The 19,666-nt window shown below is 40.6% G+C and overlaps 2 pseudogenes; both read left to right on the forward strand.

Moving 5' to 3' along the window:
* Positions 1 to 699: 699 nt before the first annotated feature.
* LOC127109099 (uncharacterized) lies at positions 700 to 799 on the forward strand (annotated as a pseudogene).
* Positions 800 to 9,391: 8,592 nt separating this feature from the next.
* LOC127109100 (uncharacterized) lies at positions 9,392 to 9,491 on the forward strand (annotated as a pseudogene).
* Positions 9,492 to 19,666: the final 10,175 nt, after the last annotated feature.

Raw genomic sequence — 19,666 nt, forward strand, 5'->3', positions numbered from 1 at the left:
ACAGTAGCCAAGGCATCTACTTTGCTTGCGAGTTGTTTAAGTTGTTCGCCAGTGTGTATGTTCTGGTTTAAGAAATCTTTATTGGTTTGTTGTTGGGAAGCTATAAAGTTTTCCATCATGATTTCCAAGTTGGATTTTCTAGGGGTATTATTGTTAGGATTCGGTTTCTGATATCCTGGAGGTATAGATGGGGCTTGATTTGGAGACTGTCCAGGTGCGTATAAAGCATTATTACTCTTATATGAGAAGTTTGGATGGTTCTTCCAATTTGGGTTATAGGTATTCGAATAGGGGCTTCCTTGAGCATAGTTTACTTGCTCTGTTTGGATTCCAGTCAAGAGTTGACATTCCGCAGGAGTGTGGCCTTGGATTCCACAGACCTCGCAATTCTGAGTTATAGCAACCACGGCTGCTGGAGGCGATATGTTTAAACTTTCAATCTTCTGGACCAAAGCATCCACTTTTGCATTGACGTGATCAAGGTTACTTATCTCGTACATGCCAGTTTTCGGTTGAGGTTTTTCCACTGTTGTTCGTTCGGTTCCCCACTGATAGTGGTTTTGGGCCATGCTCTCGATAAGCTGGTAAGCATCAGCATAAGGTTTGTTCATTAGTGCACCACCTGCAGCGGCGTCTATTGTTAACCTTGTATTGTATAAGAGACCATTATAAAATGTGTGAATTACTAACCAGTCTTCCAAACCATGGTGTGGGCAAAGTCTCATCATGTCTTTGTATCTTTCCCATGCTTCGAAAAGAGACTCGTTGTCTTTCTGTTTAAATCCGTTTATCTGGGCTCTTAACATAGCTGTTTTGCTTGGTGGAAAATATCGGGCAAGAAAAACTTTCTTCAACTCGTTCCATGTGGTGACTGAGTTGGAAGGAAGAGATTGAAGCCATCTTCTAGCGCTATCTCTTAATGAGAAAGGAAAAAGACGAAGTCGAATTGCCTCTGAAGTGACACCATTAGCTTTAACAGTATCAGCGTATTGGACAAATACGGATAAATGAAGGTTTGGATCTTCGGTAAGATTTCCAGAGAATTGGTTCTGTTGCACAGCCTGCAACAACGAAGGTTTAAGTTCAAAGTTGTTTGCTTCGATTGCGGGCGGAGCAATACTTGAATGCGGTTCATCTTGCGATGGAGCGGCGTAATCTCTAAGAGCACGAGCTGGTTCTGCCATCTCGGTTAAAGAAGGAAAATCTTTGAGATCAGGAAGGTCTATAGGAGGGAGATTGTTTTCAGCACGATATTCCCGAATTCGTCGTAAGACTCGGAGATATAGTTCGATGTCGTTGATTCGTAAATAGAGCGGTTCGCCTTGAGAGCGAGTGCGTGGCATACAAATCAACGAAAGAAAGAAAATAGAAGAAAAAGAAACCTTAGTCTCTACAGCGTAACGGAAGAGTTACGATATCGATTGAATAAAAGTCCCCGGCAACGGCGCCAAAAACTTGATCGCTCGACTGGGTGAGTCGAGAATGGGATACAAACTGCAAGTGCACAGTTCTATCGCGTAGTTTTAAAAGATATCGATCCCACAGGGACTTATGAATCGATATACCGTTATCTAAAGTTACTACGTAAATCTAAGTTGGAGATGTTTGATTGTTTGGGGAAAAACTAAGAGCTAAACTAATGTCTAGATTAAATATTAATAAAACGGATATCGGTATGTAATTCGTCAAAACTAGGGAATCAAGTCTTTGTCGGTTTCTTGGTTTTAAAATGAATCGTTTCGGTTAACTTTATTGGTTAAAGGTTCTATCTCAAACTCTCGCTCTGTTGAATAAACCATGATTTTATATTAATGTTGCTGTCACTTATAATTAAGTCAAAAACCATATTTTGAAAACAATAAAGTTGCAGAAACTCTTTTTAAGAAAATACTGACCGTTTTAAACACCCTTATCTCAAACTCTCGCTCTGTTGACTTAGGTTATATAATTAAATCCAAATGCTTAACTCTCGTCCTCACATTCAATCTTTAAAAATACTTTCTGGAAAAGGTCAGAATTTAATTAACTCTAAAACTTGCTCTCGCCCTGATCTAGAATTAATGCCTAACTTACACTGTCCAGTTAAAATCTCAAACTCTCGCTCTATTGATTTTAACTTCTTTATGTCTTTTACTTTTGTAAAAAATCTTGTTATTAAACCTGTAAGTTGAGACCATAAAAAGATTGATTTTGATTTTAAGTTTAGATAGACCGACTCAGTCTCGATCCCTTATTCTGCTTACTTTACATACCGATACCTAGGCAAATTAGCCAGACATGCTAAATAAACAAGAATTTATATCATGCATAAACAGACTCATTCCAGGCAGGCAATATGAATAAACAATAGAATAAAACATAAAAAATTAAATAACAATTAAAGAACCTGAATGCGTAATACAATGGTCTTGAACACTCCACCACAAGCCGGTAGGATTTGTTCTTCGATTCTTCAATTAAGCAGTAAAATAAATCAAGGAAATAAAACTCGAATATAACGTAAGGTTAAATCCGGTATAAAGTTGCACAGTAGTTTCCGGTGTAGAAACTATTATGCGAAAAATATCTAAAAGCTAAAAACGGGGAAGATAAATTGCAAGGGAAAAGAGAAAGTAAAGCTTGCAAAAGAAATAAATAAAATGAACAATGCTGGAAAGGAAGAAAAATAAGCAAAGGCGTGAAAGGAAAATTTGGCAGAGCTTTCGCAAAACTGAGCGTGCAAAAACTTCCTCTTCGGAAAAGAGAGGAGATGGCTATTTATAATAGCCTTGGTAACTGCCTTGCGTTTCCTACGAGTCTTCAGCATGGCTAAATACACGGCTTGGGAATAGGACACGAAGTCCTCAACGTTACTTCCATTCTTCTGAGAGCGTAACTTGCGCCAAAAAGCTAGTGGACTGGTGTGACGCTCGTCACACCATGTGTGACGTCCGTCACAAGGCTACTTCGCGTGACGCTCGTCACAACCCTTGTGACGCCCGTCACAGGGGCAACGTGCGCTTTCTTTTGGGCTGGGCTTGGTCTTGGTTATTTGTTTCCTTTTTATTGCTTTTTACACCTCCTTTTCTTCCTTTTTTCACTTTTGCTTCAAAATGGGTACCTGATGTAAATAGAAAAGAAATACTGCATAATATCTGATAAAATGGGATAAATTAAAGTAAATGATGATATAATCTAATTAAATTAAGTCTTAAAATGTGATATAATTTCATGTTATCAAACTCCCCCATACTTAAATCTTTGCTTGTCCTCAAGAAAAATTCAGTATAGAACTTGTTAAAAGTTTTAGCCAGATGAAATTTCAAAGCACACCTCAATTCGTACTAGGTTGCGAATGGATTTTTGTTTAGGAGGATTTGAGTTTAATCTTGACATCAACAACTACCGTTACAACTTAGATAACCCTACTTTTATGCCAATCAGTTTCAAGTACCCTATGATAGCTATCCTGGTTCCTTTAGTCTTATTTTACCCGTTTTCATTCTAGCGAAATCACATTAAGCCCTTTATCTTTTCGCGCACATAGTGGAGTAACCGGTTAGTGATTATGATCCGCTTTTAGCTAGAAGTTCTGGTACATAAGTCGGATAACTTCATTATTCAGTCCATTGCAAATTGCGGGGGATCGGACCGTAGTCCGCCCTACCAAGTTCAGTACCAGATTCCTACTGAACCAACTCATAATGGATCTTTCGTATTGTGCTTTTGCATGATCTGCAACCTTTAGATTAAATGATCTGGTAAGGATCACCTAATTTAATTAGTGCATTTCTTGATATATTTATATATTTTAGGTTACTTTGGGGATCATTCACTTATATTCATCGGCTCTCCACGTAGTTTGCTATTAAGATGGTGCTGACTTCTGTATAAACTACTTGGGGTTGCCATAGAACTAAAAGTTCAAGGAATTGGTATAATAGGTACTTATCCTGATCTAACATATTGAGGTTCTCAGAGCGTTGTTACGGTAATGGTTTTGTTTTGATCTCACTCAAGTTTTATAAAGTAAGCAACCTTTATACTTGTTGGGTGTGTTAAAATTTTTGTTATGGCTCAGGAAATTGAGGGGAATAGATAATAGAAAATTTTCACACTTAGGAACTTAACTTAAAATAAATATATATTATAATAATTTTTTTTTTTTTTTTTTTTTTTACATAATAAGAAAGGGAAATAACAATGAAAGGGAAAATAACATACTTGAAAAAAAATGAGAATGGAAAGAATATTGTTTCCCCCCCATACTTAAACTAAACATTGTCCTCAATGTTTTAAGGGAATGAAATACAAGATGGAAAGGAAAAAGAAAATAACAACTAAGGCTGCCTTCCGCCTCTGGTTCTTGGACCTGGTGATCTTTGACGTATGTCTAAGTTGTCGAACCTGTTGAACAATTCAGTAAACCGCTGGTCGGTTATGGCATTCCGAGCGTCCTGTTGCTATTGCATTTGACGCATCATCTGCATCATCTCTGTATTCTGTGCCTGCATACCATCGATAGCATCCATAATGTCATCGTTGGTCGCAGGCCTTCGTCGTCGACGACGTTGGGAGGATGGGCCGGCTGCATTACTGGAAGGGTTTAGCGGGACTGATTGTTGTGTTGGCGGATGATCACCTTGTTCCATTTCTTCAAACTCATCTGTTTGCTGGTTTGTTTGTGAAGGCTCGGTGGTTTCAGGAGCGCTAAGATCGTAGAGGTGGCGGTCGGGGTTTGTGACATCAGTTAGGGTGGTATTGGGTAGCACAACACTCGGGACTGCTTGGTTGTTCACCATAAGATAATAGCCTCCGCCTACTCTGTTTTTAATCAGGCGGCTGGAGCGGCAATAGCTGATATCCATAGACAGGGGAGGTAGGGATTCTAAAGTTTGGAGTTTATCCCCTAGGTTCAGGCCAAGTGCTATGAAGGTTATTAATCCACCAATTATAAAGGGTTGCCGGCCTCTAGCACATAAGGTGCGGATATGATGAAAGAGAAAAGAGGCGGCGTTTACCTTAGTATCCGGTTCGAAAACGCACTGGAGGAAAAATAACTCCTTCGAGTTGACCTTACTGTTGTTTGGTCTTCCAAAAAGTGTGTTTTGCAGGATACGGAGAAAATAACGGATGGTGGGGTTATGGATGTGGGAGAGAAGGAGTTCTTCCCAGTTGTAGGTATTTATACCGGAAATTTTCTTAAAAAGATCGAAAACTAGAACTGTGTTCCAGTTTGAGGTTGGAGGGATTCTGGCATGCAGCAGACCTTCTGTGGGAAATTGTAGCATGGCACTCAATTGGCGTTGGGTTAGAGAGTACTCGGTGTTAAACATACGGAAGGTTGCCGTACCGGTTAGAAATTCACCTTCACCGGCGGGAGTGGTGTAGTCGTAAGAACTTAGGAATTCTAAGGTTAGGGAAGGGTAGGTGGGTTGGTTATGGGTGCAAAGGAAGGTTAAATCGGCTTTACGGAGCATCCACTCGATACCTTGGAGTAAGCCCAATTGTTGTAAACAAGTTAAATCGGGGTACCTGGTGGGAGCGACGCCTCGCTGTTGGAAGCGCTCGAATTGCTCTTGCTGATAGTTGTCATCTCCGGATCGGAAGATGATATTTCCGAAATTTTGATTTCCCGCCATTGTGATGAATTTTTGAAGGGATGATTTGGAAAGGAAAAGAAGTGTGTTTGATATGAGAGAATTGTTTTGTGGTGAATGAAGGAAGTTTTGGTAGGTATTTATAGGAGAAGGGTTGGAAGGTAGAAAGAAAAAGTGGTTGAAAAGTAATTAAGTGTGGTAAATGAAAAATGAATGGGGAATGTAAAAAAAAAAAATTAAAGTGTAACGTTCGTCTCCAACGGCTCCTTAACGTTCACTTGTCTGAAGGGTGTTACGCTCGTCACAGGGGTGTGACGTTCGTAACAGGCGTTTTGCGTGCCGTTCGTCATGGAGTGTGTGACGCTCGTCACACCTCCTTTTTGGCAAGGCTTCAGTGGCGCTTCACAGAATTACTTGTAGCGTATTTTAATGTTTTGTTTTGCTTATGATCAGTTTAGTCTGCAGTTTAATTTATTGTGCACGCTTAATCTGCTTTGTATAGTAATAATAATAGGTAACAATAGTAGAGCATAATAGCCATTGCATAATAAAATTAATTAAACAGCTTCAATAAAAATGATCATAATGTATTACAGGGAAGGAAAATAATGAAATGAAATAGAAATAAACATGAATTCAAACAACATTAATGAAAAAATCTAGCCTAAAACTAAATAACTTAGAAAGAAATATAACTAAATTCCATCTATCTTCGGATCTCTGGCCGGAGGAGCAAAAGAGTTAACATGATGCCGTAACATACGTAACTGACTTGCCGTTCTGCTCATGCATTCTAGGATTTCAAGTCTCAAGTTATGGAAATCTTCCCTGAGGGCGTCTTGCTCTGACATCAAGGCTTCAATGACTGTTTTAATATCTGTTCCTGGCATATGATGTCGGAGGTCAGGCATGACTGATTCTTCGGTCAGGACAGGCTGAGGGGGAGGATCAATATCATAGTAGCCGGAAGGTGTCTGAGGGTCAGATTCAGCAAGAGAGATATGGTCAACATAGTGCTCATAGTCGTCACAAATCTCATAATCCTGGATGGATTCAGTGGATCCAGCCGGAGTTGGGGTTTCATTCAGGTTATAGAGCCAGTTCCTTTGATTATGAACACTAGTTCTAGGATCGGGCATGGTGAATAGGCAGAGAACCTGGTTATCAATAATAAGCTCGAACTCATCAGACCCTATGTTTGCTATAAACATAGTGTTGAAGAGGAAGGGTATACTCATAGTAGTAATGCCACAAAAAGGGTTAAGGTCAAGCATAGGCTGACGTAGTCCAATAGCGTTACCTATCATAGTGATCAAACCGCCTATTCTAATGGGTGCTCGCTCATCCTGGATAAGGTGGTCCAAATTAGCTAACATAAAAGTAGCACCGTTTACTGGACGGTTCTGGGAAGCACAAAATATGATGAAGAGTTCATCACGTGAAACTGAAGTACTATTTGGCTTCTTCCCAAATAAAGTGTGGGTCAGGATCTTATGGAAATAGCGAAAAGCCGGGTTATGTATGTTTCCAGAGAGAAACTCATGTTCTTCGGGCTCATCATTTCCAGTCAGCTTACCCCAAAAGTGTTCAAGCTCTCTATATTCAAAAAGTTCTTCCTGGCTTACAGTGAATGTATCAAAGGAGGTAGGAAAACCCAAAAGGTTGGTGAAGTCTCTAATATTAAATTGGTACTCCATATTGAACATTCTGAACTGGATAAAACCTCTGCTAATTCCTTTTCCATGGCTAGGTAGATAGATTAATGAACTAAGGAATTCTAGTGTGAGTCTCCGGTAGGTGGTGAAATGTCTCAGGATAGGGGAGGTCTCCCATCCTATCTGATTCAGCAAAAACAGGACACTCTGTCTCAGTCCAAGGGCAGTCATAGCCCAATCATCAGCATATAAACTAGGTAGCATCTCTCTAGCGGCTAGTTCTTCAAACTTTCGTTTCTGAGCCATTCCTCTGAACTTGATACCCATACGATCAAAATGTCCCATCTGGTTAGTGTTAACTAGAGAAAAGAAACATGAGTTTAAGTCAGGATTTGGCCAAATGCCGAAAGAAGAAAAGAATTATTATTATTATATATAGATATATTTTTTTCTTTTTGAATAAATCAATAATGAATACTAAATAGAAATTAAAAGAATAATTAAGAGAAAAATAGAGAAATGATAATAATAATAGAATAATAAAATAACAGATTAATTTGTGGGTTGTCTCCCACTAAGCGCTTTGTTTAAATGTCGCAAGCTCGACAAAGAAACTGTTAAATATTGTCTATGAGTCCTGGGGGCGTTTCGTCTAAGTGTAGAATTTGCGAATCCTCGTTGGTTTCCGCATAGTGATAATGTTTCAGACGTTGCCCGTTTACGGTGAACGGTTCTGTAGATTGTCCTACAGGATATTTGATGGAACGATCTGCTAATTGCACAGACATTTTGGTCGGTCTTAATTCTCCCATCTCCAGTTTCTTACATATGGATAAGGGCATAACGCTAATTCCGGCTCCTAAATCGCATAAGGCTTTGTCGATGACAAATTTTCCTATGTGACAGGGTATAGAGAAGCTACCCGGATCCTTGAGTTTAGGGGGCATGTTTTGGATTATAGCGCTACATTCGGCAGGGAGTGTAACGGTTTCGCTATCCTCAAGTTTCCTCTTATTAGAAAGAATTTCTTTTAAGAATTTAGCATATGAGGGCATCTGCGTAATAGCTTCGGTAAACGGAATTGTAACGTTTAATTGTTTAAGGAGATCAACAAATTTTCTAAATTGGCCTACATCTTTGGTTTTAACAAGCCTTTGAGGGTAAGGTATAGGTGGTTTGTAAGGTGGTGGAGGTACATAAGGTTCCTTCTTTTCTAGGGTTTCCTTATTACTCTCTTCCTTTTCCTTAGGTTCACTTTCCTCAGTGGATTTCTCAGGGTTTTGGTTTTCTATCCTTGGGTCAGACGGTCCTTCCACTTCCGTTCCACTTCTCAATATAATTGCATGAGCTTGGCTTCTCGGATTGGGTTGGGGCTGTCCAGGGAATGTACCAGTTGGTGCAGCGGTAGGTGCTTGTTGTTGAGCTACTTGAGATATTTGCGTTTCCAGCATTTTGTTATGGGTAGCCAAGGCATCTACTTTGCTTGCGAGTTGTTTAAGTTGTTCGCCAGTGTGTATGTTCTGGTTTAAGAAATCTTTATTGGTTTGTTGTTGGGAAGCTATAAAGTTTTCCATCATGATTTCCAAGTTGGATTTTCTAGGGGTATTATTGTTAGGATTCGGTTTCTGATATCCTGGAGGTATAGATGGGGCTTGATTTGGAGACTGTCCAGGTGCGTATAAAGCATTATTACTCTTATATGAGAAGTTTGGATGGTTCTTCCAATTTGGGTTATAGGTATTCGAATAGGGGTTTCCTTGAGCATAGTTTACTTGCTCTGTTTGGATTCCAGTCAAGAGTTGACATTCCGCAGGAGTGTGGCCTTGGATTCCACAGACCTCGCAATTCTGAGTTATAGCAACCACGGCTGCTGGAGGCGATATGTTTAAACTTTCAATCTTCTGGACCAAAGCATCCACTTTTGCATTGACGTGATCAAGGTTACTTATCTCGTACATGCCAGTTTTCGGTTGAGGTTTTTCCACTGTTGTTCGTTCGGTTCCCCACTGATAGTGGTTTTGGGCCATGCTCTCGATAAGCTGGTAAGCATCAGCATAAGGTTTGTTCATTAGTGCACCACCTGCAGCGGCGTCTATTGTTAACCTTGTATTGTATAAGAGACCATTATAAAATGTGTGAATTACTAACCAGTCTTCCAAACCATGGTGTGGGCAAAGTCTCATCATGTCTTTGTATCTTTCCCATGCTTCGAAAAGAGACTCGTTGTCTTTCTGTTTAAATCCGTTTATCTGGGCTCTTAACATAGCTGTTTTGCTTGGTGGAAAATATCGGGCAAGAAAAACTTTCTTCAACTCGTTCCATGTGGTGACTGAGTTGGAAGGAAGAGATTGAAGCCATCTTCTAGCGCTATCTCTTAATGAGAAAGGAAAAAGACGAAGTCGAATTGCCTCTGAAGTGACACCATTAGCTTTAACAGTATCAGCGTATTGGACAAATACGGATAAATGAAGGTTTGGATCTTCGGTAAGATTTCCAGAGAATTGGTTCTGTTGCACAGCCTGCAACAACGAAGGTTTAAGTTCAAAGTTGTTTGCTTCGATTGCGGGCGGAGCAATACTTGAATGCGGTTCATCTTGCGATGGAGCGGCGTAATCTCTAAGAGCACGAGCTGGTTCTGCCATCTCGGTTAAAGAAGGAAAATCTTTGAGATCAGGAAGGTCTATAGGAGGGAGATTGTTTTCAGCACGATATTCCCGAATTCGTCGTAAGACTCGGAGATATAGTTCGATGTCGTTGATTCGTAAATAGAGCGGTTCGCCTTGAGAGCGAGTGCGTGGCATACAAATCAACGAAAGAAAGAAAATAGAAGAAAAAGAAACCTTAGTCTCTACAGCGTAACGGAAGAGTTACGATATCGATTGAATAAAAGTCCCCGGCAACGGCGCCAAAAACTTGATCGCTCGACTGGGTGAGTCGAGAATGGGATACAAACTGCAAGTGCACAGTTCTATCGCGTAGTTTTAAAAGATATCGATCCCACAGGGACTTATGAATCGATATACCGTTATCTAAAGTTACTACGTAAATCTAAGTTGGAGATGTTTGATTGTTTGGGGAAAAACTAAGAGCTAAACTAATGTCTAGATTAAATATTAATAAAACGGATATCGGTATGTAATTCGTCAAAACTAGGGAATCAAGTCTTTGTCGGTTTCTTGGTTTTAAAATGAATCGTTTCGGTTAACTTTATTGGTTAAAGGTTCTATCTCAAACTCTCGCTCTGTTGAATAAACCATGATTTTATATTAATGTTGCTGTCACTTATAATTAAGTCAAAAACCATATTTTGAAAACAATAAAGTTGCAGAAACTCTTTTTAAGAAAATACTGACCGTTTTAAACACCCTTATCTCAAACTCTCGCTCTGTTGACTTAGGTTATATAATTAAATCCAAATGCTTAACTCTCGTCCTCACATTCAATCTTTAAAAATACTTTCTGGAAAAGGTCAGAATTTAATTAACTCTAAAACTTGCTCTCGCCCTGATCTAGAATTAATGCCTAACTTACACTGTCCAGTTAAAATCTCAAACTCTCGCTCTATTGATTTTAACTTCTTTATGTCTTTTACTTTTGTAAAAAATCTTGTTATTAAACCTGTAAGTTGAGACCATAAAAAGATTGATTTTGATTTTAAGTTTAGATAGACCGACTCAGTCTCGATCCCTTATTCTGCTTACTTTACATACCGATACCTAGGCAAATTAGCCAGACATGCTAAATAAACAAGAATTTATATCATGCATAAACAGACTCATTCCAGGCAGGCAATATGAATAAACAATAGAATAAAACATAAAAAATTAAATAACAATTAAAGAACCTGAATGCGTAATACAATGGTCTTGAACACTCCACCACAAGCCGGTAGGATTTGTTCTTCGATTCTTCAATTAAGCAGTAAAATAAATCAAGGAAATAAAACTCGAATATAACGTAAGGTTAAATCCGGTATAAAGTTGCACAGTAGTTTCCGGTGTAGAAACTATTATGCGAAAAATATCTAAAAGCTAAAAACGGGGAAGATAAATTGCAAGGGAAAAGAGAAAGTAAAGCTTGCAAAAGAAATAAATAAAATGAACAATGCTGGAAAGGAAGAAAAATAAGCAAAGGCGTGAAAGGAAAATTTGGCAGAGCTTTCGCAAAACTGAGCGTGCAAAAACTTCCTCTTCGGAAAAGAGAGGAGATGGCTATTTATAATAGCCTTGGTAACTGCCTTGCGTTTCCTACGAGTCTTCAGCATGGCTAAATACACGGCTTGGGAATAGGACACGAAGTCCTCAACGTTACTTCCATTCTTCTGAGAGCGTAACTTGCGCCAAAAAGCTAGTGGACTGGTGTGACGCTCGTCACACCATGTGTGACGTCCGTCACAAGGCTACTTCGCGTGACGCTCGTCACAACCCTTGTGACGCCCGTCACAGGGGCAACGTGCGCTTTCTTTTGGGCTGGGCTTGGTCTTGGTTATTTGTTTCCTTTTTATTGCTTTTTACACCTCCTTTTCTTCCTTTTTTCACTTTTGCTTCAAAATGGGTACCTGATGTAAATAGAAAAGAAATACTGCATAATATCTGATAAAATGGGATAAATTAAAGTAAATGATGATATAATCTAATTAAATTAAGTCTTAAAATGTGATATAATTTCATGTTATCATTTGACCTTTAGCTTATGCATTGTGTACATTGGGATTGATTGTTGCTTATTGACTTTTGTTTAGTTGTCTGAACTTTGTGCTGATTTGTTTGATATTTCCACAGGTACATTAGTTGCTTAAGTTCAGTTGAACTTTGCTTTTGCTTGGTTGCTTAACCACTTAGGTATAACCTCTCTTCTTCATGTAGTCTGGAAGACCTGTCCTGTTATGTGGGCAGGCACCTGTCTGAAGTCCTCCTTAAGAGGCAATGCTTGTGTTTGTTTATCTTTTGTGCCAAGCAGGAAAAGTCCTCTTATGAGGCAATTGGCAGATAAAAGAGATGTGTAATCCATCTCCTGCTATTCAGTGTGTCATCCCCTTGCTCACATAACATGTTGATGCATTGTGGATATTAACCCAAGATCTTATAGAGTCAAATCACTTGTGGAGAAGAGTTCCAACTTTATGAACTCCCACACATTATATTGTTTAAAGCTCTCCCAGGCCAGGGATAAGAGCTATGAGGCACACCCCTCATCTCCATTTCATCTGCTTCACCCTAACTCTCAATGTTAGGGTTAAGAGCTCATATTACCCCATTCCAGTTGACTGTAAAGTCTAACCTTGCTTGAGCCTTATTGCTTGTGTATAGTGTATGATAATTGACTTGTTTGTCTGATTGCTTGATTCATCTATGCATGTCTGCTTGAGTGTGCCTTTGTGCATTTATCATCATTGATTGTACATCATTGCATGATCATTGTTCATATCTTTGTGACATCTTTGTTTGTCCATTGAGGATCCAGTTGTAAGTCTATATGTTGGCCATTGTTTCCTATGATGCGGAAGGAGTCGAGTGTAAGACCATTTATTGGCAACTTGTTTCCTCTGGCTTATTGCATTGGTTTATGTGAGGAGTCAATTGTAAGCCCATTTATTGGCAGTTGTTTCCTATGATCATTTTTTGGAGGTTGGTATAAGTCCATTTATTGGCATCTGATATCCATGTTTGTTTTAGGAGATTGGTATAAGTCCATATATTGGCATCTGATATCCATGTTTGTTTTAGGAGACTAGTATAAGTCCATTGATTGGCATCTGGTATCATTGTTTCATTTTGTTTTAGGAGATTGGTATAAGTCCATATATTGGCATCTGATATCCATGTTTATTTTAGGAGATTGGTGTAAATCCATTGATTGGTATCTGGTATCCATTTTGTTTGTGAGATTGATGTAAGTCCATTGATTGGCATCCGGTATCCATTTGCTTTGTTGTTTATTTGCTTATTGCTCATGGCATATTCCAAAGGAATCACTTGGATCATCTACATATGATCTCAAGAGGTGAACATCTAAGAAGTTTTACACTCCCTCACCCTCCCACCTTTTGTTTCTTTAAACCTCCACTTGCATGCTAACTCAAACCTGAAAAGTGTTGTGCAAACATTCTCATCTCTTTTTCAAATTAGAAACCTAGGCCTTAAGCCTTTGACTTTTCAAACTTCATTTTCCTACATACTTCTTTTGAATTGAATTTTAATCATACTTTGACCATCTTTTGTGAATAAATCCTAATTGGTTAATTTCACTCATTCAATTGTTTTGTGGCTTTGTCCATTCTTATTAAGTTTTCATACATTAGCCATAGGTTTGAATTATCTTAGTGGTTGATGTTAATCTCACCTTTTGTCCTTAGTGATTGAATTGTAAGACTTCCTTGCTTATTATAGGGTTAACCCCTCACTAGCAAGTTGAAGCTTTTCTCACATGGTGGACTTGTTGTTTATATAAGGTTGAGTTTTCTCCCGTGGATAATGAAAGACCTTAGGGCTTTTGTTTAAAATGAACCCACTCATATTTTGGAAATCTTTTAGCCGAACTACGAGGTTTTGATCTTGTAAAGGTACGTAGGCAATGGTTTTCCATCCAAACACAAAAATAATAACTTGTACATTCTTTTCTCATCCCTTCCATCCATGTTTGCACAATAAATATTTCATGAACAAATAACATTTCATTCAACAAGTGTGAAAAGGGCTCCCTAGGAGTACCTAGGACGTTTTGGGTGCCTAACACCTTCCCATTGCGTAATTTACCCCTTACCCTGATCTCTGATCTTTTCATTAGTTTTCTATGTGTAAAACTTCTTAGGCTTTTGTTCGCTTTTTAGCCATTCCTTTGGATAAATAAAAGTGCGGTGGCGACTTGATTTCTTTGTATACTTTACTTTTGGTTTAGTCAATAAATCATAAAGTGACGAATACACCGCTACAGAAAAGTGGCGACTCTGCTGGGGAAAACAATTGTCCTTAGTGGTATTGCCTACTTTTCACCCTTGTTGTATGATATTGTTTATGTGTTATATGGCATATTTTTGTACAATTTGGGATAACTGTATTGATTGTAATGATTGAATTGCTTGATATACAACTGCTGTTTGCTTGGTGATCTCTGTGAGATGAGTTCTATACCCGAACTCGAGTGCACCTTAGGATAGGAGAATGGCATAGTCTTGTCGACTTGTGTGGAGTATTCCTTAACAAGTTGACTTGCGAGTCCATTCACTCGGTGGAGGTCATGTTGGATTAATAATGTCACACAAGTTATTTGTGGTTAGGCATTATTCTTTCAATCATGTGCCTTAGAAGCCAAGGACCTTAGTTTACCAAGCCCATCTTGGCCTATTTTTAGGACGTAGTGCGGAGGTCGTTCAGATGTCAGATCTGATGCGATTGTTACGCGATACTACACTCATAAGAGTCTCTCTTGAGAATATTTTTGGAATACGAGTATTCGTTCCTCCGATAATATTCGAAAGATGGGATGATGACTATGGGAACCTCTGGTAGAACATGTTCGGCAGGTTTAAACCCTAGTACACTCCCTTTGGGTGGTTCTTAACTGAGACTCCATGCTTGTGACTCACAACAAACCCGTGATTCATGGTTGAGTCATTCAGACAACCTTAATATCAATGGAACTTGGGTGTTGATAAGGTGTAAACCATAATCCACCAAAACAGATGATTGATATTAAGGATGATTGAGTCGGTTCATGTACCGTTAATATCAATGGAACTTGGGTGTCAATAAGGTGAAAACCATAATCCACCAAAATGGATGATTGATATTAAGGATACTATGAGCTTTCCCATGACCTTTGTCTGGTGTGCTTTGCTTGATCCTTGAGTGTGATTGCTGCATTCATGCATTCATACATTCATCTGCATCCATGTCATCAGAAAAATGATAAAATTTTCAAGGAACTTAAAGGGTTTATTTGCAAAATTTTCAGACATGGAAAGACCGAAAAGGCATACAAAGAAGTACAGCTTTAGACAACCCGATGTGAAAGAGTTAAGGAATCTGACATCTTATGTATTAGATCCCTTGGGTTTCAAAGCTCGTTATGGGAAGCTTCTACCTCTGTTAACTACTCAGGTTGACGAAGGGTTGATGAGTACCCTGGCTCAGTTCTATGATCCTCTGTATCGCTGCTTCACTTTTCCGGACTTCCAGCTGTTGCCTACCTTAGAGGAGTATGCTCATTTTGTGGGTATTCCGATTCTGGATCAGGTGCCGTTCAGTGGCTTAGAGAGTAATCCGACTTCTCGAGAGATTGCAGACTTGTTGCACATAGATGAATCTTTGATTGAGGCGCATATGACTACCAAAGGTGGAATTCAGGGTCTTCCTTCTGATTTCCTCATCGCTCAAGCTACCGTTTATGGGAAGGCCATGAGTGAGGATGCCTTTGAGGCTTTATTCGTGCTGCTCATCTATGGTTTGGTATTGTTCCCCAACATCGACAAATTTGTGGATGTGAACACCATTAGGATCTTTTCAGTTCTTAATCCCGTTCCGACTCTGTTGGGTGATGCCTATTTCTCTTTGCATTTGAGGAATGCAAAGGGTGGAGGAGTTATTGTGTGCTGTTTGCCTCTGTTGTATAAGTGGTTTATTTCTCACTTACCGCAGACGGTCGCTTTCAAGGAGAACAAGGGATGTCTACGGTGGTCTACGAGACTCATGTCTCTCACTAATGATGATATCTCTTGGTATGATCGCGTGTATGATACTGTTCAGATCATTGATTATTATGGTGAATTCCCTAATGTGCCTCTTCTTGGTACATGTGGTGGGATCAGTTACAACCCTATCTTAGCACGTCGTCAGCTTGGGTTCCCCCTAAAGGATAAACCTCATAACATTCTGTTAGAAGGTGTGTTCTTTCAGGAGGGTAAAGATCCCCAAGACCTGAAAGCCAGGATGGTCCGCGCTTGGCGCAAGGTTCACAAGAAGGGTAGAAACGAGTTGGGTCCGAAGAACTGCATTGTTTTGGAGCCATATACTTCTTGGGTCAGACAGAGAGCTTCCGAGTATCTTATGCCGTATGACTATCTGAGACCTACACCATTGGTTGTGGCTGGGCCTTCAACCCTCCCTAACCAAGGCGTAGGGGAGTTGAGAGAAGAAGACCTTTCACGTGCCTGGATCCGTGAAAGAGAAGAGTTGCTTCAGCAAATCAAGGAGAAGGACGCTCTGATCGAGTTTCTCGAGCATCAGGTGATCGATGATCCTGATGATACCTGGACTTCTCTGCTTCCTCAGTCTTCCAAATTCTGGAAGAGGAAGTATGATCGACTTGCTAAGGAGAAAGCGGATATGGAAGCAGCCTATGAGAGAGAGATCAAGAAGCTCTGTGTTTCTCGTCTTCCAGCATCTCGAGCTTCTAGGGATCCATAGGATGTTTATTTTCCTTTTCCCTTGTATATAATCAACAATGTTGTACTTCTTTGTCTTGAATATATTTGATGACATATTTTCCATATGCGATTAAATGTTTAACCTTTCAAAAATTTGCAAATAATACCCTAAAAGTTCCTTGAAATAAAAACAAAGCATATGCACAAGCATTGCATGCATCATTTTGCATAAGCAGGTTGTTCTGGTATTCTTGTCTGTGGCCTAACTCTGTGCTCTTCATTTATTTTGAAGACAAGCTGACTCACCGGTACTATACCAGAGCCAATTCTGCAAGAGTGATGGATCAGTTGGAACAAGAGAACAGAGAGTTGAAGGAAGAAGTCGCCAAATTGGGTGCTCTGATGGAGCAATTGTTGGCTGCTCAGCATCAACCTTCTCCACCTCCTGCAACTCCTCCCCAAAGGACTGTTATATCAGAGGTTGCTTCTTCAACTGTGCCAGCTGCTAGTGCCCATTTCATGCCGAATGCCATGCCAGCCGGGTTTCCGTGGGGTATGCCTCCTGGTTTCATGCCAGATATTCCAGCTCCAACCTTTGCTTATATGTCGGCATCTAGCCCGGTCCTTGCTATGCCTCCTCCTGTCGTGCATACCACTCCTAGGGTAGACGACACCATCTATCATTCTAAGCCGTCTGAGGGCCCAGATGTTAATGAGAAGATGGAAGCTATGAATGACCAATTCCTTGAGCTCCGAAAGGAATTGAAGACCCTCCGAGGGAAAGATCTGTTTGGCAAGTCTGCTGCTGAACTTTGCCTAGTTCCCGGTGTGAAGATACCCGTCAAATTCAAAGTCCCTGACTTTGAGAAATATAAGGGGAACACCTGCCCTCTCGCTCACCTGGTCATGTACGCCAGAAAAATGTCTACTCATACCGATAATGATCAGCTGTTGATTCATTATTTTCAGGATAGTTTGTCCGGTGCGGCTCTTCGTTGGTATATGAGCCTTGATAGCGCAAACATCCGATCCTTCAACGATCTTGGCGAAGCCTTCGTCAAGCAATACAAGTACAATGTTGATATGGCGCCTGACCGTGATCAACTCAGGGCCATGTCTCAGAAGGATAAAGAAACATTCAAGGAGTACGCCCAGAGGTGGCGAGAATTAGCAGCTCAGATTACTCCTCCGCTGGAAGAGAAGGAGATGACTAAGATCTTTCTGAAGACTCTTAGTTCGTTTTATTTTGAGCGGATGGTAGCTAGTGCTCCCTCTGATTTCACCGAGATGGTGAACATGGGGATGCGTTTGGAGGAAGGTGTCCGTGAAGGACGGTTGGCTAAAGATGAGAGCTCTTCTAAACGATATGGGGCGTTTAAGAAGAAAGATGGGGAGGCACACGCTGTGCAATCCCATGCTAAACCTAGAAGACCCTCTGTTAAGAGGAAGCCTGTGCGTCACGCCGGCAATCAGGACCAGGTGGCTCATATAGCACCTATTTTCAGAGACAATTCTCAGCAGTATCAGCAACATCATCAGCATCAGCAATAACCTCAGTATCAACAGCAACATCGTCCACAGCAACAGGCTTACCAGCCTCGTGGCAGTACCAGTAATCAGGCTAATCTGAATTATGATAGGAAGAAGATCAGTTTCGATCCCATTCCTATGTCATATGCTGAATTATATCCTTCCTTGTTGGAGAGGAAACTGGTTACTCCCAGAGAGCCTCTGGTTGTGCCTGCTAACCCGCAGTGGTGGTACAAGCCAGATCAACATTGTGTTTATCATTCCGGCGCTCCGGGACACAATATTGAGAACTGCTATCCGTTGAAAACCAAGGTTCAAGACCTGATGCGATGCGGCATACTGAGCTTTGAGGACTCAGGCCCGAATGTTACGAAGAACCCATTGCCCGAGCATGGGAAGTCGGTTAACATGGTCCAGGGTTGCCCTGGCAAGTATAAAGTCAAATATGTGAGCCATATTCGACAGTCATTGGTTGAGTTGCATCGTTTGCTGTGTCAGTACAGTCATATGGAGCACGACCATGACCGATGCCGCATCTGCTCCGTCAATAGACTGGGTTGTCGCCAAGTGCGAAGAGAGCTTCAAGAGCTGTTGGATGAGGGTACCATTGAAATTCTTCAGAATCGAAATGTTGATGAAGATGAACCAGAAGTGAATGTGATTTCTCCCGTGTTCAAGTTGCCCGAGCCTGTTGTCATCCGCTATGATGGTAGCAAGCCGAAGGTTTCTCCTTCTTTGGTCATCAAGCCTGCAGGCCCTGTGCCTTATTCTTCGGATAAAGCTATTCCTTTCAGATACAATCCTGTTGTTGTGGAAGATGGGAAAGAAGTGCCGTTGCCTTCTACTTCTGTTGTTAATATTGCTGACGTGAGCGGATTGACCCGTAGTGGTCGCGTGTTTTCAGCACCTAAGCCTCAGGCTAGAGCTGTTGTTTCTGATTCTGCTGAGCGTCCGGTTGGAACTGCGGTGAATGTTCCGAACCCGGCACCTGTTGCCAAACCCTCCTCTGTACAAAAGACTCATGCTTCTTCTGTTGGCCCGAGTGGCATTGTGAATGAAGAATGTGATGAGATGCTGCGGCTCATCAAGAAGAGTGAGTACAATGTTGTAGACCAGCTTCTACAAACGCCGTCCAAGATCTTCGTGCTATCTTTGCTTCTGAATTCAGAACCCCATAGGGAGGCTCTACATAAAGTATTTGACCTGGCCTATGTTGATCACGATGTCACGATAGAACAGTTTGACAGTATAGTTGCAAACATCACTGCTTGCAACACTTTGAGTTTCTGTGACGCTGATCTCCCTGAGGAGGGAAGAGACCACAACATGGCTCTACATATATCCATGAACTACAAGACTGATGCCATGTCCAACGTGCTGGTGGACACTGGGTCATCTTTGAATGTATTGCCGAAGACCACTCTTTCGAGATTGTCATATCAGGGGCCTCCCATGAGGCAGAGTGGTGTTGTTGTGAAAGCTTTTGATGGGTCACGTAAGACCGTGATTGGGGAAGTTGATCTCCCAATCAAGATTGG

The sequence above is a fragment of the Lathyrus oleraceus genome, chromosome 7 (assembly GCF_024323335.1).
Source record: "Lathyrus oleraceus cultivar Zhongwan6 chromosome 7, CAAS_Psat_ZW6_1.0, whole genome shotgun sequence".
Lineage (NCBI taxonomy): Eukaryota > Viridiplantae > Streptophyta > Magnoliopsida > Fabales > Fabaceae > Lathyrus > Lathyrus oleraceus.